The sequence below is a fragment of the Pezoporus flaviventris genome, unplaced genomic scaffold (assembly GCF_033815535.1).
Source record: "Pezoporus flaviventris isolate CSIRO_AGI_PZ_B2104156 unplaced genomic scaffold, CSIRO_AGI_Pfla_v1 ptg000148l, whole genome shotgun sequence".
Taxonomy (NCBI): domain Eukaryota; kingdom Metazoa; phylum Chordata; class Aves; order Psittaciformes; family Psittacidae; genus Pezoporus; species Pezoporus flaviventris.
In genome coordinates, this window is record NW_026892696.1 from 1,986,491 (window position 1) to 1,996,346 (window position 9,856).

A 9,856-nucleotide genomic window follows, 5' to 3' on the forward strand; every position below is an offset into this window, starting at 1 on the left:
TTAATCACCTTTGATGACTGATTCTGTACCCTGCTATGCTGTTGTGTTCTTGAATCTAATGGAACCAGAAGTGGTTGCAGCCTGAAGTGTCAGTGGTTTGCATCTTGCTTCATCTTCCTTGATAGTTTTTCTCCAGGAGGTGGAAGCCTGGAACCAGCTGTTGTGGTTGGTTGGTTGGTTGGTTGATGTTTGGCTTGGTCGAGCCTTACAGTATGCAGTCTCCACCTTCTCATGAGTATATTACTTGCAGATGTCATTCCAGGTAGAAATGTGACTGCAGCTGATGAAGCCTAGAGCTGGACTTCATGGTTTCAGTGCTGGTAGCAACTGACTAGACATCAGGAGCCTACTCTTTTCTGTGTACTCTGTAGTGAGCTTTAGGATCTTTGCCTGACTCTGGAATGAACAGATTTTTCAGTACACAGGTGATGAGATTTAACCTGAAGCAAAAAAATCTGTAAAGCAAAGCTTTTTCAGCTCGTAAGGTATTACCTTTGGGTGTCTTTTTACCAGTCAGATCCCATGTTCTGCTCCCTGTGCCCAAACTGATTCTTCGTTTTATCCAACACCTCTTTGCAGACTTTCCTGTCCCAATGACCCTGTTCCCTCTCCCTGCCTTGCCAAGGGTTGTTTACATGCTGAGGATGAAGTTTGCTTCCTTTTGGTTTATTCTTTGTGGCAATTGCACATTGCCCAGCTGGGTGAGGGATGCTGGTGACAGGCATGCTGGTGGTTGGGCCACTTGGGAAATGGAATGGGTGAATTTAAACCTGTCAGCACCAAAGTGCATATAAGGTTCAGCTTTCTTACAGTTCAGACAAGATCATTAGGAAATACTGTTACACAAAACATGGTTGCAGCTCCTTTCTTTAGTGCTTTAATAGTGAAAGGAATCAACTTAATGCTAAACTGTGCTGTCCTAGTAAATTAGCGGCGTTGTAAGTATGCTTATCAGATCTGGCCCCTTTGGGGTTCTAAGAAGTCTTCTGACTTTTTGTGACAGATTGTTTGTGCTAAGGTTCTTACCACCTATTGTTGGTCTGTTTTCTATAGCTTCTGGGTGCCAGTCCTTGAGGTAGCTAGTTACCAACTGGTCTTGGACAAGATCCTTGGGGCGTGTTAACTAGGTCCATACATCAAAGCCAAACCACCAGCAACAGAGGCTCCACACAAAGACTGGATGTGCTGGAATCTGCTAGCAGCTGTAGAAGAAACCAACTACTGTTGGTTCCTGAAGTAATACATTCTTTTTTTAGCTTGGGCATTGCAGGTACAGGGTAACCATTAATGTTTTAAAAGCATAGTCTCAGCGATTTACAAGCTTGCTTGAATCCCAGGATGGAGAACCATTCCCTAAATAATCTTTGAAATGTATGCTCTCTCCAGCTTCTGATTTTTTAACCTTATCTCTTGAGATACATGAGATATGTCTCTCTGTGAAACAGAGCAAAGGAATTGGCTCGTGAGGCCAAACCGCCATATTCTCCTGCTCTAGGAACTGACTTAATTTCCGATGAAGAGCTAAATGTTGTACCTGAAACCTTGTCAATACTGGGTTGGCACCCTTAAGCTTTTTCTCTCTAGTGTAGCTTCATGTAGTAGGAGAAATAGACCGAGCCAGTTGCTCAGGTGTGAACTATTTCCTCACATAGTCTTCAAGCAGACCCAAGAACTCTCTGCCTGTATCTGGTGCTGATTAGGTGTCAAAGAGGTAATCACTTGCTTAGATTCAGACACAGCAGGTGTGAATAGATGCTTGTTCTTGGACACCGGGAAGCATTCCCAGAAAGGGTGCTGCTTGTCCGGAGAAGCCCTGTGTGAGTTCTGCAGAGCATGAGGGCCATCTGGTGCTTGAAGTATGCACCCTGGTCAGTCCTTGCCAACATGCTGACTGCCGCTAGCTGTCAGCTGAAGTGCCAAAGCACTGAGGAGATCCGTTAATGGCTTAGTTTGGGTGTTCACGCTTGTATCCATATGGATAACTCCTTGTGGAAAGTCATTGGTGTGCATAATTCTGTAGGAGCATAGCAATTTTGTCACTGACTGTGTTTTAAGTACCTGAAAATTAATTCCATGCTTTGGAAAGTATAAGATATCTTCAAATGACCAAATGTTCTATCTTAGCAATGCAAGACACAGCAGAGCTGGAATTAATTCAAAGAAAGTAGAGGACAGGAAGTTCCATGGAGACAATTCCATCTTGTGACTCCCTAAATTTTAGAAAATATAGGAGTCACTAGTTGTCGTGGTTTAAACCCAGTCAGGTAATTCGTTCGCTCACTTCCCCCCCTTTCTTGCCCTCCCCCTGCTCCCGGAGGGACAGAGAGGAGAATTGAAAAGAATGCAACTCCCACGGGTTGAGATAAGAACAGTTTAGTAACTAAGGTATAACACAGATCACTACTGCTACCACCAGTGATAATAATGATAAGAGAAATAACAAGGGAAGAGAATACAACACCTCAGCACCAGCTGACCGATAACTCGCCCCCCTCAGCCCGACCAAGCTCCGACCAATACCTCCTCCAACCCTTCAGTCTCCCAGCCCTTCCGGCTAACTCCCAGTTACATCCTGGGCATGACGTGCTGTGGTATGGAATAGCTCTTTGGTCAGTTTGGGTCAGGTGTCCTGTCTCTGCTTCCTCCTGGCTTCCCCTCCTCCCTGGCAGAGCGTGAGGCTCACAAAGTCCTTGGCCAAACCAAAACATCCTTGTTATCAGCTCTGTTCCCGAGCTGAAAGTCAAAACACTGCACTGTACCAGCTACCAAGAAGGAGAAAAAATGACTGCTACTGCTGAACCCAGGACATTATCCACCCCTTATTCCATACCATTCACGTCATGCTCAGTTCCCACATTTTCAATATACCATCACTCTTATCTCAGTGCACTCTTATCTTAGTGCATGGACCAGTCCCTATAAAGCTGCTGAGTCCATCTGGTCCATGATGTCAGGCTTCATCTCTTGTAACAGTCTTCCAGAGCAGGAGAGATTGTGTGCAGTGTTCACACTTGTGAATAACCTGGGCAATAGTGTCCATTGCTAAGTCCACCCCTCGATCATGAGTCCATCTCTATGTTGCATCTCTGCTCTCATGGCCTGAAGTGCCATGGGGGATTCAGGACTTGCTGTTTCGTACTCACCCATCTGCACTGCCATGGTTATAACCCTCAATACAAATTAAAATGTACAGAGAGTACTATTACTGCTGACATATTATAATTTTATTAATATTTATAATAAATTAAAGACTTACAGATAAAGGACCATGGAAAAATCTCAGGAAGAGATCAGTGAAGAGTTTGGACATTGGCCTATAAATGAGGCATAAATTCGGAAAGTGAATAATGGAAAGAAAACAAGTATTGGATTGCTGAATGGACAAGCAGTATAATACACGCTGTGCTGAATGAGGTATGTGTAAAAGAGTATGAGTAAAAGAGTATGAGATCATACAGGATTGTCTCATAACTTACAACATACAAGGTGGAATTGTACAGACATCCTTAGTTCTAGCACTTCCACCCATCTCTACCTGCAAAGAATCATCAAGAGAACAAGCTTGGTACTGAAGATGCAAACAAGAGCGAAGCGTGGATAAAAATGACCCAAAATAAAGATAAGCTTAATAACTGTCACAGGTTTGATGAAGTGCATGGAGATGTACCCAGGCTAGTTTTAAGCCATCTTGTTCAAGGCAGAGCACCAGACTGCTCAAATACTAGCCAGCTTTCTGCACAGCTTTTGCAGCAGGTACTAGCTGCAACTACTATGCTGGCCTAGCTTCAGCTACCAACATGTTGAGATCAGAAACCACAATTAATCCCCACTTTCACATCTGCTTGCATAACAGAGGCAAATCCTGAAACCCTCAAACTGTGGAATATCTGGAATTTATACATTTACCCCGGAAGAATTTCTTTGCTCGAAGCATAAATTGCTAATACCTGCAATAGGAAAAAAGAAAACAATCTGTTGTGTCAACAGAGCATGAAGAAATGTCATTTCATTTTGCTGCAAGGAACTGAGAGCAAGAATTCACAAGTAACAACGTGTTGCTGCAGAGATGTGTACCTGTGAAGTTGTCATCATATTTAATTAACATGGTGACAATGTGAAGAATTTAACCCAGCATTTTCTTCCTACTCACTATTTGGCTGACAGAGAATGAAGATAGGGAGTAACCTCTTTCCATGCTTGTGTGTGCTCAGGTATTGCAAGTGCAAGGCGGTTGCATAAGAGTGATTTTACAGTTCGTAGGCATTGAATGACCAGCTGTTTTGACATGCAATGGCAATTATCTTGTGTTTAGTGAAGGTGGATCTGTTCTAATGAGCAATATAACAACTCAGCTGAGATTTTTCTTTTCCTTTGTGTTTTGTATCTTTGCAGAAATAGTTCAATAGTTCATTCACAGAAATTGTTTAGCCTGGAGAAGAGAAGGCTCCAAGGGAAGCCTTAGAGCAGCTTCCAGTGCATAAAAGGGCTAAAAGAAACCTGGAGAGGGGCTTTGGACAAGGGCCTGTAGGAACAGGACAAGGGCAATGGCTTAACCTGCCAAAGGGGAGAGTGAGATGAGCTCTTAGGCAGGAGCTCTTCCCTGTGAGGGTGCTGAGGTGCTGGCACAGGGTGCCCAGAGAAGCTGTGGCTGCCCCATCCCTGGCAGTGTTCAAGGCCAGGCTGGACACAGGGGCTTGGAGCAAGCTGCTCTAGTGGAAGGGGTCCCTGCCCATGGCAGGGGGTTGGAACTGGATGAGCTTTAAAGTCCTGTCCAAACCAAACCATTCTGTGATTCCTTCTGTGAGATTATTTGGGCACCTTCCATGCTGTTTTTGTACTTTCTCTCCAAATTCCAGGTAAAAGAGTTGATGATGTGTCTGATTACAAAATGGCAAAACCCACTATGTCTGTCTTGCTAAAGACAACCAATTGCTTCTCAGAAAAGAACTTTATAGAAAAGTTTAGAGGCCAGTCTCAGACACAGGTACCTGTCTCACACAGCTGGCATTTCTGTACTCCCTCTGTGTCACCCATTTCCCTTTAAAATCAGATTTGTAAATATACTCAATTCCCTCATTCAGACCTTACAATCATGTCCAAAGCTACCTATACACATAGTTTGATGATGATTACTACTCATTTCAGAAGTGCTGGATGTGAAAGTATTGTTACTCTCCAGAGGCTTTGAGGGGGCATTTTATGCTGATTTTGTGTGTATTATGTTGAGATGTGGATGCACATTGCTAGTTACTCATTAATGGCATGCTTCAAAATGTTCTTTTACTATGTTGAGTTTTTATTCTTTGACATAAGAAGAGAATGAATCTTCTTACAATGTAAAAAAAGAACATCAGAACAGATATACCAAATAATGGGATTTTTAAAAAAAGGTGGGGGAAAAGATAAAAAATAAATCATGTTCCCAAATAACAGCAACTGAAAATCAGAATTCAACAGACCATGCTAATCTTATTATTTGTTACCTAGGTTCTAATGTTCTAATATACAAATAGCTAGTAGCTGGTTAATTAGAACACCCTCTGCATACCAGTACACTATACTGGAGAAAACATTTTAATAGCCTTCTATTAAGTTTACAGTGTGGATCACTTTTTTACTTGGTGGTGAAAAGAGAAAATACCATAACCAAAAAATCCCAGTGCACAGTGGAAACCGCCTTCCATGCTGAACCAGGTCACTTTGACATTGTTGTCCTCTAACCGTTTATTGTACAAGAGTCCATCATCTCTGAGCACATTGTGCTCACAGGTGATGATACAAGCATCAGGTAGGCAGCAAACAACAGCATCTTCTGCTAGCAGTGGGGACAGTCTTGTCTCAACCAGTTCCTTTGTTTCTTCATGGACTTGAGGTAGAAATGAAGCAAGTAGCAGCTGTTTATAACCCAGCTTAAATATCTCTGGGATAAGATCTGGATTTATCCACTTCTTGTATTTCAAATTCATACTCTCAGGAATGTGAGAACCTGCCAAAACAGCTTCCTTCATAGAGCAGTCTTTCTTCAGGGACTTCAGGATAAACTTGACTGTATGTTCCCAGGACAGGAAGGCAGTGAAAGCATTTTTCTGATGAGATGGCAGATTGAAGTTCAGTGCTTAGAGAAATGGATAGATCAGTACTTGGGCGCATGTCTTTAGGATATCTCTTCTATTTCCCAGTTCTTGGCATACACTAGCAGCAAAAGTGCCCCTGAACTATGCCCACAAACAATAATAGAATCATAGAATCATAGAATAGTTAGGGTTGGAAAGGACCTTAAGATCATCTAGTTCCAACCCCCTGCCATGGGCAGGGACACCTCACACTAAACCATATCACTCAAGGCCTCGTCCAGCCTGGCCTTGAACACCACCAGGGATGGAGCATTCACAATCTTCCTGGGCAGCCCATTCCATTACCTCACCACCCTAACAGGAAAGAATTTCCTCCTTTTATCCAAGGATCCAATAATCCAATAATCCAATGAGGATCCACCCCATAGTTTTCTGCAGTCTTCAAGAAGTACACGGTAGCAGTATGACAGCCCAGAGCTTGGACTGAATGCTTATGTTCAGGAGATAAAACGTACCTGAAATGCAGAAAAGAACTAGTATTACACATCCACTAGTATTACACATCTACTTGCAAATGGCTTGAATGCATTTGCAAAACTCGCTCAAAGCAATATTAACTTTACTTAAGTTTTGCTTGGTGAAGCAAACAGAAGAGCTTCCCCAAGACCATCAGCATTGAGCTATGCTCTTGTGTAATTTAAGTGTGTGAGGCATTAAGTCTTGCAGTCCATTTCCCCACATTTTACAAGGCCATACATTTACTCAGTTCCTGATCCAGGTGCATCCACCTGGGATGCAAGTTCATGCCTGCAGGGAAGTCTGCAGTTGTCCCACTCAGACTGACTTTGGATGTATGTATAGCTGTGAGTAATCCTGTGTAAACCCACAAAATCCAGCCGAGTCATGGCTCCTGAGCTTTTTACACTGGGGACACTGATTATTAGGTTATTCTATATTGGTACAGTATTGTATATTATTATTGCGTTTTAATATAGAAAGATTAATAACATTATAAAACATCATACAGTATATGTACTGTGGTGACAAAATAGCTTCCTGTAGACAATACTTTTATTTATGGTATCCATTGGAACAAGTGAATTACAAAAAGGGGATGTTACAGTGACAATCCCTTTATTTCTTTCTTAACTACTAACTTACTTTATGTGTTGAAAATCAAGGTAGATATAACTGTCAGACACCTAAGCAAGTTAAAGTGTTGTACATTGATTTCAATGACATCTAAGTATACTTTGAGACTATGTTTTTAACAGCCATACTTCTTTATTCTCTGTATTCATGGTTTTATGGCTTTCTGGCGAAGATTAATATTAATAAGAAAGTAAATACTACAGAGGTAACAGTGTGGGCATTCTCTCTTAACCCTTCACTGTTTGCAGAGACACTGCTTCTGCTTCTCTGGTTTTTCACTGTTCTGTGAAATTAATTCAATGGATTCATCAGCATCCTGATAACCAGGGAATAAAAAGATATTAGAGACTGAAATTAGGAATATGACTTATAATTCCTTGTTATCAAAGTCAATGATTTTTTGTGGTGACAAAACAAACGGATCTGCTCCTCTGAAAATAGCTGGCATATATATAACTTTTGTAACTTTATGAACCTGTGTTTCTCACTGCCATTTCATGGCACATGCTTGCTCACACATATCAACAGCATAGGGGTAGACAACACTACAGCTCAGCTTCTCTTATATTTAAAGAAATGTAAATACAGAATGGGTATCATTAAGAGGGAACCGGAGGGAACTAACTAATCCTGGGAGTAACACTGAATGGGGGTCACTTATGGAACAGACACAACCACTGAATCAGATGTTCTGGCTATGTACCAGAATATTCTTTCATGGCTTCCTGAAGAACAAATGTTGTTGATGTAATTAAATCTGAAAATACTTGAAGCAATATCATCTCTTTTTTTATGACATATTGCCACAATTGAATGTGTTCTTCCCTGTGAGGGTGCTGAGGCGCTGGCACAGGGTGCCCAGAGAAGCTGTGGCTGCCCCATCCCTGGCAGTGTTCAAGGCCAGGCTGGACACAGGGGCTTGGAGCAAGCTGCTCTAGTGGAAGGGGTCCCTGCCCGTGGCAGGGGTTGGAGCTGGATGAGCTTTAAGGTCTCTTCCAACACAAACCATTCGAGGATTATTACACACCGTTTCTTAGGGTGGTTGTAAAGGCTAAAATAGCTTGAGATCCTTGTAAAAGCTTTCTACGTTGTTTTAAGTAACTGGAAGGCTGAGGCTGGCCGAGGTACGTCATACCATTTTCCTGTGGAAATGTTAATTGTAGTACAAAGCTGAGTCTAAATGAATTTTGAAGCAGAGATTTGACTGTTTGCTGAAGAATGAAGGGTGCAGCTGATGTGCCCCTGTGAAATCAGCACATTTCTGTGTGGCTGATTCAGGCAGAAATCTGAGACCTACACATCGTGTTACAGTAAATTGTCTAATAGAATTATTCCATCGTAAGGTTGTGGGCAGAAATATGACTCTTTTAATGTATTTAAAGATGCACTGAATTTTTCTTCAACCTTAATTGTGATTTTGCTGCATTTAGAAGATTTGGTTTACAGGTATTTGCTCAGTGATGTGTTCTTTCGGTTACAGAATTCTAATGCCATGTAATATGTGTGCATGTCTCCTGCCTGTAGAAATAGGATCTTTTAGAACTTTCTGAATTACATGTTTGCAGTTATATCTGGTTTCTCTAATAAATTAAACGGGAAAAAAGACAACTAAAGTACATCCATCATGGACACATGTTTTTAAATGTCTGCTATAAGACCATCTGAATTGCCATGAGCACTACAGAAGTCACAATAAACATGCTGCAGTTAGAGACCAAAGGGAGGAACGCAGATGTTAACAACTTCAGTGTAGTTTAAAAAAAAAAAAAAAAAATTTCTTTAGCAGCACTGCTTCCTGTAAGGAATATATGTCATAAAGAGTGCAATATCCTACAAAAATAAGGGCAGATTAGAGAGTTTTAAAAGTAAAATAAACCATGAGTGCTTTCTGTCTCTCAATCCCTCAAACTAATCATCAGTCACTTCCTAGGTTCAGGAGAGTTATTAAAAAGATTGAGTTAAGAATCCTAAATAATCATATTTTGTCTTTCAGCTCCTTACTGATGCTTCCAACTATCCAACATCCTCCATGGAAGATGATGATTCCTCTCCATTTATTTGCAGCTGGTGCTCTTGGGCAGTAAATCCTCACTGGCACCTCATCAAAACGCAGATCCTTTATGAAGCATTTTGAGTCCCTGCATGCTGGCAGTCCATCAGCAAGCAACCTTGTAAGTTTGTGCTCCTCAAAGACACCCAAACTTTCTGAGTAAGTTCTTTGCCTAGATAGATATAACAGGAAAAACTTGGAATTAGTTTAGGAATTCAGGCCTTCCCACTCTAAAAAGGCCACAAGCTTCTTCTAACATAGAATCATAGAATATTTAGGGTTGGAAAGGACCCTAAGATCATCCAGTTCCAACACCCCTGCCATGGGCAGGGACACCTCCCACTAAACTATGCCACCCAAGGCTTTGTCCAACCTGGCCTTGAACATCCCTGAGTTTTAACAGAGTTTTCAGATTCCATTAATATACATGATAAACTTGGTATCAGTGCATTCTAAATATCCTCTTTTCTTTCCTTCTCTTAGGAGATCCTGACATCACAGAGGCATCTCAAAATTCAGAGAAAACACTGTCATGAAGGAGAACAGAGAATTTGATACGTATTCTGTCAAAAAGCTTCTT

General features: G+C 41.5%; 1 protein-coding gene across 1 annotated transcript in view; it reads left to right on the plus strand.

The window, feature by feature from the left end:
* Window positions 1-9,856, plus strand: part of LRRC38 (leucine rich repeat containing 38) — an 87,816-nt gene extending 77,960 nt beyond the window's left edge. Inside the window, exons 5-6 of the mRNA XM_061479327.1 lie at window positions 9,220-9,435; window positions 9,760-9,856. The gene's annotated coding sequence lies outside the window, so the exon portion shown is untranslated. The remainder of the gene's footprint in view (window positions 1-9,219; window positions 9,436-9,759) is intronic.